The following is a 13200-nucleotide window of genomic DNA, read 5'->3' as shown; positions in this document are numbered from 1 at the left end:
CACACAGCGCCCCGCCCCGCCCCAGCGTGAAGCCCCACCCCCAGCGTCAGCGTGCGTGCCCCGAGAGGCCCCGCCCTTCCCGTGAAGCCCCACCCCCAGCGTCAGCGTGCGTGCCCCGAGAGGCCCCGCCCTTCCCGTGAAGCCCTGCCCCCGCGCGCCAGCGTGCGCGCCCCGAGAGGCTCCGCCCCCGCGCCAGCGTGCGCGCGCCCGCCCCGCAGCCGCCATTTTGGAGTGACCCGAGCGCTACCCGCGGCCTCAGCCGGTCCCGAGCCGCCCGCCGGCCCGCGCAGTGTCCGTGGGCGCCGAGTCCGTAGGCGCCGCGCCGGGCCGGGCCCATGTGCGTGCGGCCCGCCCCAGGCCGCCCGGGCTTCGCCTCCGCCAACACCCTGGCCTCCACCCGGGCCTCCGAGGAGCCGCCGCGACGCCCGGCCCGCGGGGCAGGTGAGTGCGGCCGCCGCAGGCTCCTCAGCGCCCGCGCCCGTCCGTGCCCCGGGCGTGCCCACCGGTGTCAGTGCTCCCATGTCAGTGCCCGCCCCTTCCCTGCCAGTGACCTCCCTTCAATGACAGGCCGTCGGTGTGCACCCCGCCCCGTCGGTGGCTCCCGTTTCTCTCCGCCTCAGCGCCCCACGTCGGCGCCTCTGCCCCTTCGGCTCCGTCAGGGACCGTCCTGTCAGCGCCCGACCGGCCTGTCTGCGCGGGACACTCCGCCCCGCTGCTCGCCCCCGCCCGCCGTCCCGCTCGGTGGCCCCGCTTCCGGGCTCCGAGTGTGGCCACCCCCTGCCCCTGCCCCTGCCCCGGCACCTCCTGCCCCTTGACGGCCCCCACCTGCCGCTGTGCCCCTGACCGCCTGGCCGCCCACCCCTGGCTCCGAGCCTCCCGGTGGCTCCTGGGGCCCGGCCTGCCCGCCGCCGGCAGCCCCTCCTCGGGCTGCGCCCGGACCCGCCTGCCGCGTCCCTGGCCTTGTCCGCCCGGTCGGGACTCCTTCGCCCACTGTCACCTCCCCAGGCCCTTCGGGCACCGGCAGCTGCTGGCGGCTCTCCCCTCCCTTCCTTTCTCCTCCCGTTTGGCTTGTCGAACTCACAAGCTCTGGGGCGAGAAGCAGTGGCTGCGAGAGGAGCCGGGGGCCGCAGGGGCAGCAGGTGCGAAGGCCCGAGGTGCCCCCTCGGGACCCAGACCCCACGTGTGCGGCCGTGGCCCGGTGAGAGCACCGGCCTCGCCGCCAGGCCGCTCCCTGCGGGCCCTGAGTCCTGAGTGGACCTGGGCCGAGCGGAGTTGTAAGCGCCATTGTCAGACGTGGGACGGGACGTGCCTCAGGCGAGAGCGAGGTGTGGGGAGTGGGTGGGGTGGGGGTGTAGGCCCTGGGGTCCCCCTGGGGCTTTGGGGGGAGAGCTGTTGGGAATGCTGATCCGCGGGGAAGAGAGGACTCGGGGATGGAGCAGGCGGTGGACTGGGGGGCGTTGCAGATGGAGGTGGAAGGAAGGCCGGAGGGAGGGAGGCCAGGCTGCAGGCACAAGCCCAGCGGGGGTGGTGGCTGAAGCCTTGGGCATGGCCACTGCTCACAGACACAGGGCGCCAGGAGCTGACCGTTTGTGTGTTTGTGTGTGCGACTGTCAAGTGTTTGGGGTGAGGGACTTCATTTAGTCCCCCGGGAACCTCCTTTGTTAGCATGAAGAGACAGGACACGACACATGGGCAGGTTGCCTAAAGCCCCCCCGCCCCCCCCCTTATTTTGGTTAAGGAAATGGTTAACTTTAAAAGTACTGTTTTTAAATTTTTAAATAATAACGATAGCTGATTGAGTACCAGGCACTTATTGAAAAAAACAGCCCTAGCCAGTTTGGCTCAGTGGGTAGACCATCAGCCCATGGACTGAAGGGTTGCCCGTTCCATTCCAGTCAAGGGCACATACCTCGGTTGCAGGCTCCATCCCTGGTCGGGATGCATCAATGGAAAAAATATCCTAAGGTGAGGCTTAACAACAACAACAAAATATCAATGGAAAAAATGTCCTCTGGTTAGGATTAACAAAAAACAAAGCAAAAAAGACAAGACCAGGTTATTTTATTTTTTATTTTATTTTATTTAGTAGTGGCCCAGTGCACGAAATTCATGCAGGGGGGTGTGTCCCTCAGCCCAGCCTATACCCTCTCCAATCTGGGACCCCTTGGGGGTGTCTGACTTGCAATCCGGGACCGCTGGCTCCTAACCACTCACCTGCCTGCCTGATCGCCTCAATTGCCCCCGCTGCTGGCCTTCTCACCCCCAACTGCCCCCTCTTTGTTGGCCTGATCGCCCCCAACTGCCCCCCCCAACCAGCCTGCTCAACCCCCAACTGCCCTGCTCACCCCTAACTGCCCCCCTCTGCAGGCCTGATCGCTGCCAACTGTCCCCCCCCCCCCCCCCCGCCAGTCTGCTCGCCCCCAGCTGGCCTCCCAGGCTGGCTTGCTCACCCCCAACTGCCCCCCCCCCCCCCGCCCGCCTGATCAAGGTCTCTTGGTCTAATTAGCATATTACCCTTTTATTAGTATAGACTAGAGGCCTGGTGCACGAAATTCGCGCATGGGAAGGGGCGTCCCCTCAGCTTGGCCTGCACCCTCTCCAATCTGGGAACCCTCTGGACCTCTGGCTCCTAACTGCTCACCTGCCGGCCTGATACCCCTAACTGCTTTCCCCTGCCTGCCTGATTGCCTCTAACCACCTCTGCCTTGGCCCCTGTGGGTTTGTGTCTCCAATCCGGCCCCCAGCAGCCCCAGCACCGAGGTGGTGGGGCTTGGGGCTGCTGGGTGCCAGGTCTGTGGGTTTGTGTCTCCGATCATGCCCCCAGCAGCCCCAGCACCACAGTGGCTGCCCTTGGGGCTGCTGGGTGCCGGGCCTGCAGGTTTGTGTCTCTGATCCGGCCCCTAGCAGCCCCAGCACCTCGATGGTGGGGCTTGGGGCTGCTAGGTGCTGGGCTCTGTGTGTTTGTGTCTCCCATCTGGCCCCCAGCAGCCCCAAGCACTGCCTGGCCGCTATGGACGGGGCCATCTTTGTTGGGTTAATTTGCATACTCGCCCTGATTGCTGGTGGGTGTAGAGTGATGACCAATTTGCATGTTTCTCTTTTATTAGTGTAGATTGTTAATCCTAGCAGGAGGATATTTTCTCCATTGCTTTTTAGAGAGAGTAGAAAGGATGTGAGAGAGACACATTGATTGGCTGTCTCCGCACACCCCCCACTGGGGCGGGGATCAGAACCCATAGCCTTTCAGTGTGTGGGCTGATGCTCTAATCACTAAGCAGCACTGGCCAGGGCAGGCCCTGGTATTTTTTAATGTGTATTACCTATATCATCTCATTTAATTATTATTATTATATTTTTGGTTAATCCTTACCTGAGGATATTTTACCATTGATTTTTAGAGAGAGTGAAAATGAGGGGAAGAGAGAGAGAGACATCAATTGGTTGCCTCCCGCATATACCCTGACCAGGGCTGGGGATCAGTACCGGGGATAGAGCCTGCAGCTGAGGTACATGCCCTTGACTGGAATTGAACCGGTGACCCTTCAGTATGTGGGCTGACATGCTGTCCACTGAGCCAAACTATCTAGGGCTAATTCTTTTTTTTTTTTTTTTAAACAAAGTGCTTTATCTTTTATTCTTGTATCCTTGTGAGATATAACATTTTGACATAAAGTGGGTATATGACTTGTGCAGAACTTACTATAAACCAGAATGAAAACCAGTGCTAAATTCTACATTTCAGCATCTAACCTGATAATCATTTAATTCTGAAGACAACTTGATGTAGTTTCCCTTAATACTTCTGTTAATATTCATATGAGAACACTGAAGCACAGACAAATTAAGTAACATACCCAAGGTCACAGTAAATAAATGAGTGGGTCAGGCACATGGTGATCTGAATGCAGAATACAATGCAAAAGATCCACAGTATTGGGAAGTCAGTTCCACTCTACCCTGTCCCTCAGCCATCCGCTTCCTCTTGGGAATCATGTCATGTCCATGTACAGCAAACAGCCCTCTTCTTTTTAGCACAGAATTTGCAATTGTAGTCTTATTTTTTCAAAAATTCCACTGTGTAAAAAGTATTAATATTTTATACCCAATGTAATATACAGATCTTTATAACTTTGATGACTTTTAAAAAATATTTTTATTGATTTCAGAGAGGAAGGGAGAGGGAGAGAGAGAATCATCTATTGGCTGCCTCCTGCACGCCTCCTAGTGGGGATCCAGCCCGCAACCCGGGCATGTGCCCTGACTGGTAATCGAACCGTGGCCTCCTGGTTCATAGGTTTATACTCAAAACACTGAGCCACACTGGCCGGGCACTTTGATAAATTTTAATAAATGTATACACCATTGTGTCTATCACTCATGCTAAGATATAGAGCATTTCTGTCACCCCTAAAAGTTTGCGTCTGTTTCCAGTTTTTACACTAGCCCTAAAATCCCAAGGCAACCATATTTCTGATTTTTATTATTATAGATTCATTTTTCAGGTTCTTGAACTTCATATTAATGAAATCATAAAGCATATGGTCTTTTGTATCTGTCTTGTTTTGCTCAGTGTGATGTTTTTGTGGTTTAGTGATTTTGGTGCCTGTATTTGTAGTTTGTGCTTTTTATTTGAGTAATATTCCTTTGTATGAAAATGTCATCATTTGTTTATTGCTCTTCTGTTGATGGGCATTTGGATTTCTTTTATTTTTTGGCTATTCTGACTAAAATCTGAGGATTCTTAGGCATGTCTTTTGTTATTTCTTGTGAGCAGATATTTAGGAGTGGGATTGCTGGGTCATGATATAGATGTGTGTTTAGCTTTTCTAGAAACTGCCAAACAGTTTTCCATACTGGTACCATTTTATACTCCTGCCAGTAATATAGGAGCGTTCCAGTTTCCCCACATCCACATCAGCACTTGGTATTGTCAGTCTTTTTAATTTTAGCCATTCAGGTGGTGGTGGTATCTTACTGTGGTTTTACTTTGTATTTCTCTGGTGAATAAAATGGCAAGCAGCCTTCCATGTGCGTATTGGCCATCTGTGTATCTCTTGTGAAGTGTCAGGTCTTTTGCCCATTTTTTATTGGATTGTTTGTCTTTTTATTATTTATTTTTAGAAGTTCAAAAACATGTATATTTTGGCCCTGGCCAATGTGGCTCAGTTGTGCTGGGCATCATCCCATGCACTGAAAGGTTGCTGGTTCAATTCCCAGTCAGGGCACATGCCAAGGTTTTGGGCTTGATCCCCTGTGGGGAGGGTGCAGGAGGCAGCTGATTGATGTTTCAGTCTCACATCTATGTTTTTCTCTCTCTCCCTTTTCCTTCCTCTCTCTAAAAATCAATAAAAATATAAAAAATATATTCTGGTTATGAGTCCTTTATGAGGTATGTGTATATACATACATATGTAGTGAGGGAGTGGGAAGAAGAGAGGAAGTGAGGGGTGAATATTTTTTCCTTTTTATGGTTTGCCTATTTGTTTCTTAATAGTGTGTTGAACAGAAAATTTTAGTTCAGATGAAGTAAAAATATGTCAATATTTTTCTTTTTTTGTTCCTTTATAGTGGTAGCGTTTGTATTTAGGTTTATGATTCATCTTTTTCTTTTTAAAGAAACTTTAGCTTTTGTTAAAGTTTTGGTACAGGTATATGCATGTAAAATCATCATAGTCAAGATTGTGTACATATCCATCACCCCCCAAATTTCCCCATGCCACTTTGCGACCCCTAACTCCCACCCTTCCCTGCCATTCCACCTCCAAGCAAATACTGATCTGCATGCATTTATTTATTTATTTTGGTTAATCCTCACCCAAAGGTATTTTTTTCATTGATTTTTTTTAGAGAGAGAGTGGGGGGGGGGAGAAAGAGAGAGAGAGAGATTGATGTAAGAGAGAAATATCCATTGGTTGCCTCTTCTGTGTACCTCATCTGGGAACTGAACCCACAGTCTAGCTTTGTGCCCTGACCAGGAATCTGACTGTGACCTTTTGGTTTATAGGACAATCCTTCAATCAACTGAGCCACACTGGCCAGGGCTGATCTATTTTCTGAGTGACCCATCTTGCATGTTTTTAAAAATATGTTTTTATTAATTTCAGAGAGAGGAGGGAAGAGGGAGAGATAGAAACATCAATGAGAGAGAATCATTGATCAGCTGCCTCCGGCATGCCCCCTACTGGGGATCGAGCCTGCAACCTGGGCATGTACCCTGACCAGGAATCTGAACCATGACCTCCTGATTCATGGGTTGATGCTCAACCACTGGGCCACACCAGCTGGGTCAGCTTGAATTATTTTTTAGGTGAGGTAGACTCAGGGTGCTTTTTTTCTCCACATGGATTATATAATCTTTCTGGCATCATTTGTTGAAAAGACTCTCTTTTCTGCATTAAATTGCATTGGAGGCGTTATAAATTACTTGAAGATGTGTGCATAGGCCTATTTCTAGGCTTTCTGTTATGTTCCATTGGTCTGTTTCTCTATCCTGTGCCAATACCACACTTTGAATTACTGTAACTTAATGGTAAGTCTTGAAATCAGGAGTGTAAGACCTTCACTTTCACTTTTCCACAGAATTTTCTGCAAGTTTTAGAATACGCTTTTCAATTTGTACAAAAATTTTTGCTGAGAGTTTGGTTGGGATTACATTTAATCTATAGATTAATTTTAGAATTGAATAATGTCAAGTCTTCTGATATGTGCCCATGGTATGTCTCTCCATTTATTTAAATGTTTAATTTTTCTCAGCAATTCTTTGTAGTTTTCAGTATGATGGTACACTTTTTTCATTCAATATATTTGTAGATATTTGATATTTTTATGTTACTTAAAATATTTTTATATTGTTTTTCAATTATTTGTTGTTAATGTACAAAAACACAGTTGGTTAGTGTGTACTGATCATGGATCCTGTAACTTTGCTCAATCCACTTAGTTCTCATAGTGCATTTGTATATTCCTTTGGGTTTTCTATCTATATAATCATTATCTACAAATAAAGACAGTTTTACTTTTTTCCCAATTGTTAAGCCTTTTATTTCTTTTTCTTGCACCGTTGTACTGGCTAGGACCGTTGAATAGGAGTGGAGATAATGGGTCTTCAGTGGTTGAGAAAATTGCTTTCTAGTCCTAATGTGTGGAATGTTTTTACCATGAAAGGTGTTGATTTTGTCCATTGCCTTTTCTGCAACTTTTTTTCCCCTTCACATATAGAACATTTTAAGGTTCATCTTAAAATTACTGTTCTTCACTAAGAAACCCCAGAGCACAGATCTTGTAAAATTCAATCACTAAAATAGTCTATACAAGCAGGAGTCCCCTAAAACATTAGGTTAAAACAGCCATGTCAGCCCTAGCTGGTTGCTCAGTGGTCAGAGTGTTGGTCCGCAGACTGAAGGATCTTGGGTTCGATTCTGGTCAAGGCAGGTACCTCGGTTGCAGGCTCCATCCCTGGCCTGTGTGCAGGAGGCAATCAATCGATGTTTCTCTCTCTGTCTCTCTCTTCTCCCTTCTACTCTCTCTAAAAATCAATGGAAAAATGTCCGCTGGTGAGGGTTAACAAACAAACAAAATAATAAAACAGCCCTGTCACCCTTCCAACCCCACCAGCTGGAGCCAAGTTTGAAGCTTTGGCTAGTTTTCCAGGGGGAGACGGAGGTGCAGGGCTGGGGCTGCCTCAGCTGCGGAGTCTGGCTGGGCCCCTTGCTGACATTCTGGCCACTGAATCCCACAGGGGGCCTTAGGGTTAGTGTTTGGCAGGAAGAAGCAGGGAGGAATGCAGAGCCCATAAAATGATGGTTCTGGTTTGTGTTGTTCAAGAAATCCCTGGTTGCCGAGACCGGTTTGGCTCAGTGGATAGAGCGTCGGCCTGCGGACTGAGAGGTCCTGGGTTCGATTCCGGTCAGGGGCATGTACCTGGGTTGCGGGCACATCCCCGGTGGGGGATGTGCAGGAGGCGGCTGATCGATGTTTCTCTCTCATCGATGTTTCTAACTCTCTCTGTCTCTCTCCCTTCCTCGCTGAAAAATCAATAAAATATATTAAAAAAAAAAAAAAAAAAAAGAAATCCCTGGTTCCATTTCCCTGGGTTGGCAGCAGACATTTATGGTTGGATTCATGGTGTGTAAGGTTTATATATGCATTTATTTCCCCGTGGCTGTGTTGAAGGGAAAGAGTGTCTTTTTCTGCAACTTTTGAGGTGATCACTTGGTTTCTGTCCTTTATGCTATTGATATATGGTGTGTTATATTAATTGATTTACAGGTATTAAAGCAACCTTGCATTCTTAGGATAAATCCCTTTGGTGTAGTGTATAACCCTTTTTATGTGTGTCCGGACTTGGTTTGCTTGTGTTTTTTTTTTTTTATAAATATATTTTATTGATTTTTCACAGAGAGGAAGGGAGAGAGATAGAGAGTTAGAAACATCGATGAGAGAGAAACATCGATCAGCCCCCTCCTGCACATCTCCTATTGGGGATGTGCCCGCAACCCAGGTACATGCCCTTGACCGGAATCGAACCTGGGACCTTTCAGTCCGCAGGCCGACGCTCTATCCACTGAGCCAAACCGGTTTCGGCGGTTTGCTTGTGTTTTGTTGAGGATTTTTACATCTATATTCATAAGAGACTAGTGGCCCAGTGCACGGATTCATGCACATTGAAAGGAAATTAATTAGAAGAAAGATTCGTGCAGTAATTACTGCAAAAAATTACATGTCAAAATAGTATCCTATATAAGGCTAATATGCAAATAGACCGAATGGCGGAACAACCAACTGGTCGCTATGATGTGCGCTGACCACCACGGGGCATGCATGGAACATGGTGGGCAGCGGCTGTGGCGGGAGAGTGGAGCAGGTGAGTGGGGATGCCAGACCAATGCAGGGTGCTGATTGCTGTCATCGGGGCGAGCCTCTGGTGGTTACTAAAAAATTCTTTGCTCCTGCACGCTGCAGTCCCAACTGGCGTTCACACCCACTGCCAGTGCTGGCCCCACTCACACCCTCAGCCAGCGCTGGAGCTGCCACCTGCACCCGCTTCCAGCACCCGGCGCTGGTCCCGATTGCCCCTGAGGGCTTCTGCACCTCCCCCTGCTCCTGAGGGGAGATCAGGGCAGCAGCCACCACTCGCACCCGCTGCTGGTGCTGGCCCCAGTTGCTCCGTGCCATCAGCAAGTGCGAGCGGGGCCAGTGCCGCCAGTGCATGGGAGAAGCGGTGGTGGGAGCAGGGCTGCCGGCAGATGGGACTGGAGCCTTGGTGGGAGGGGCCAGGCGGGGGCGTGGAGAATGGGCTGAGACCTGCCCCTGTGCCTACAGCAACCTCGCGGCCCACAGTCCCTTTCAGGGTGCACGAATTCGTGCACTGGGCCCCTAGTATATAATAGGGGTTCAACCTCAGAGGTATATTGTGCCAATAATTGTTTTTCAGATATATTTCTTTGACGATGTTGATTTCTGTTATTATCCATTTTAAGGAACTACAATTCAATGTCAACAAGAACAGCCATATTCACGATCGACAATGAAAGATTGAATCACACATGTGCGATTGGTGCCAGTGAGAGCTTTATATGTATTGCGCATTTGCAAGTAAACATTTACTTTTAAATTGCCAGTGTGCATCGTATGTACCGTGCATACATAAATAAACGTTCATTTTTTTAATTTAACGACTTTTATAAATATTTAAAAATAAAATATAAAGTGTTATATAATTTATTTAGAAATATTATCGAATATTAACGTTGACTTTTGATTGACTTGTAAACGTTTTTTGACCGTGTTTTGTGCTGTTAGATGCTTGTCATTCGTTAATTCTATACACTTTTCATTTGTTTTATTTGAAGTGTCACAATTTGATGTTTATTTAATAATGTGACAGTGTCGCCCCGCACCATTAATGAGCATATTATCAAATAGTATTGAACTTTTTTTTTTTTAAACATATTTTATTGATTTTTCACAGAGAGGAAGGGAGAGAGATAGAGAGTTATTAACATCGATGAGAAAGGAACATTGATCAGCTGCCTCCTGCACACCTCCTACTGGGGATGTGCCCGCAACCATGGTACATGCCCTTGGCCGGAATCGAACCTGGGACCTTCCAGTCCGCAGGCTGACGCTCTATCCACTGAGCCAAACCGGTTAGGGCTGAACTTTTTTAAAAAGATATATTTTATTGATTTTTTACAGAGAGGAAGGGAGAGGGATAGAGAGTTAGAAACATCGATGAGAGAGAAACATCGATGAGCTACCTCCTGCACACCCCCTGCGGGATGTGCCCGCAACCAAGGTACATGCCCTTGACCGGAATTGAACCTGGGACCCTTGAGTTCGCAGGCCGATGCTCTATCCACTGAGCAAATCGGTTAGGGCAGTATTGAGCTTTTTGATCAGATTGCTGAAAATGTAAGTGAAAACATCCCATGTTTTGACAGACAGGTGACGTTTCTGTAGTAACCTAACAAATATCGGTGTGACTTCACACTTATAGTCTCCTCTCTTTCACATCTATAGCATAAAGCATGCCATTCTTTATGCCGGTCGGACGGTTGGACGTATGTATGGTCAGTGCACCAGTGGGGTCCCTCAGCCTGGCCTGCGGGATCGGGCCAAAACCGGCTCTCTGACATCCCCGAAGAGGTCCTGGATTGCGAGAGGGTGCAGGCCAGTCCGAGGGACCCCACCGGTGCACGATCGGGGCCGGGGAGGGATGTGGGAGATTGGCCAGCCAGGGAGGGACTGCAGGCGGGCTCCAGGGCGTGTCTGGCCTGTCTCACCACCCACCAGCAGCAAGCTAACCTACCGGTTGGAGTGTCTCTAGCCCCTGGTGGTCAGTACACGTCATAGCGAGCGGCTGAGCAGCCTTAGCATATCGTTAGCACGTTATGCTTTGACTGGTTGAACGTATGACCGGAAACAGCGTGTTAGGCTTTTGTTGTATACAATGATACTCTTTTGGTATCAGGGTGACTGGCCCCAGAGAATGAGTTGGGAAGTTCTTCATTGTTTTTGCAGATCACAGTTCTAGGTGGCATCATTGTCCTCAGCCTGAAGCTCTTTCTTCAGTTCCTTTATTTTTAAATTACTTTTTTATCCTTACCTGAGGATATTTTTTTCCATTGATTTTCATTTTATTTTTTTAAATATATTTTATTGATTTTTTACAGAGAGGAAGGCAGAGGGATAGAGAGTTAGAAACATCGATGAGAGAGAAACATCGATCAGCTGCCTCCTGCACATCTCCCACTGGGGATATGCCCGCAACCCAGGTACATGCCCTTGACCGGAATCGAACCTGGGACCTTTCAGTCCGCAGGCTGACGCTCTATCCACTGAGCCAAACCGGTTTCGGCTTCATTTTATTTTTTTAAATATATTTTATTGATTTTTTACAGAGAGGAAGGGAGAGGGATAGAGAGTTAGAAACATCGGTGAGAGAGAAACATCGATCAGCTGCCTCCTGCACACTCCCTACTGGGGATGTGCCCGCAACCAAGGTACATGCCCTTGGCCAGAATCGAACCTGGGACCCTTGAGTCTGCAGGCCGATGCTCTATCCACTGAGCCAAACTGGTTAGGGCTTTTCCATTGATTTTTAGAGAGAATGTAAGGGAGAGGGAGAGAGAGAGAAACACCGATGTGAGAGAGACACATTGATTGGTTGCCTCCTGCATGTCCCCATCCAGGGCTGGGAGCCTGCAACTGAGTTACGTGCCCTTAAGTAGAATTGAACCCTGGGACCCTTCTGTCTGCAGGCAGATGCTGTATTCACTGAGCCAAACTGGCTAGGACTTCAGTATTTCTTATGTTGTGGGTGTGCTGGGTACAGATTCTCTCAGCTTTTGTTTGTCTAGAAATGTCTTTATTTGCCCTTCAGTGTTGAGGGATATTTTTGCTGGTTATAAAATTCTAGGTTGACAGTTGTTTCTTTTAGCCCTTTAAAGAGGTTTCTCTAGCCTGGCCGTCATGGCTCAGTGGTTGAGTGTCAACCTAGGAACCAGGAGGTCATGGGTTTGATTCCCGGTCAAGGGCACATGCCGAGGTTGCAGGCTCCATCCCCAGTAGTGGGCATGCAGGAGGCAGCCGGTCCATGATTCTCATCACGGATGTTTCTGTCTCTCTTTCCCTCTCCCTTCCTCTCTGAAATCAATAAAAAAAATATTAAAAAAAAATAAAGAAGTTTCTCCATCATCTCCCATAGTGTGTTGTTTCTGGTGAAAAGTCAGTTGTCATTCTTATTGTTCACCTGACATCTTTTCCTGCTGTGTTTTAAGATATTTTATTTATTTTTATTAAGTAAGTAAATTCTCTATTTCTATAAACTTTTTTTCTTTTTCAGTTTGACGGTAATTTTCTAAGTTTGGTGTTTTAGTATTTATCCTTCCTGGGATTTACTTCAGTCCTTGGCTCTCTGGGTTGGCGTATGTAATCAACTTTGGAAACTTTTTGGCTGTTGTCTCACTCTCCTTTCCTCTTGGCAGTCCAGTGACATCTATTTTAGATTGTTTGATTTTCTTCCACAGGTGCTGAGCGTGGCTGTATTTTAAAAATTATTTTCTCTCACTGTTTACATGAGTATATTCTGTATTCATTTTGTTATTAATTCTATCCATTGACATTTAATTCCAGGTATTATATTTTTAATTTTGGCATTTCCTTTTGGTTCTTTTTTCAAGTTCACAAGTCTCTGCCAATTTTCCACCTGCTCATCCCTTCTGCCCTATTTTCCCCAAAGTCCTTTAACATATTTATAATGGTGTTTTGAAGTTGTCATCTGTCAGTTGCAACATACGGTCATTTGTGGGTCTGTAGATTGTTTTTTTCTCTTGATCATGGTTCACATTTTTCTACTTTGCATGTCTAGTAACTTTGTTGTATAATGGACATTGTGGATAGTACATTCTAGTGACTCTGTTTTAGGTTATCTTCCCTTAAAGAGTATTAAGTTTTGTTATGGCCGGCTGTTAAATTACTGGGAGAGCATCTTGATCCTGTGAAGCTTTTCAAGGGTGGATCTGTTTGGTTTTTGCCCTATGTTTTAGGGCACAGCCCTTAGTTCTGGAACATGGTTTTTACTCTCAAGCCATGAAAAACCTTTCTAATATGGCAGAACAGAAAATCTAAAATTTGTCACCCAGTGTTGGACAACTGTTGAAATCTTTTTCATCTCACAACAGCTGCTTTCTGCCTGGT

General features: G+C 47.7%; 1 protein-coding gene across 1 annotated transcript in view; it reads left to right on the top strand.

The window, feature by feature from the left end:
* Positions 1-203: 203 nt before the first annotated feature.
* The window catches only part of PPP6R2 (protein phosphatase 6 regulatory subunit 2), a 59169-nt gene continuing 46172 nt past the window's right edge, over positions 204-13200 (top strand). The window contains exon 1 of the mRNA XM_059681299.1: positions 204-441. The gene's annotated coding sequence lies outside the window, so the exon portion shown is untranslated. The remainder of the gene's footprint in view (positions 442-13200) is intronic.

The sequence above is a fragment of the Myotis daubentonii genome, chromosome 2, assembly GCF_963259705.1.
Source record: "Myotis daubentonii chromosome 2, mMyoDau2.1, whole genome shotgun sequence".
NCBI classification, from domain to species: Eukaryota; Metazoa; Chordata; class Mammalia; order Chiroptera; family Vespertilionidae; genus Myotis; species Myotis daubentonii.
Note: the sequence above shows the minus strand (reverse complement) of the source record. Positions and strands in the feature narration are given on the sequence as shown.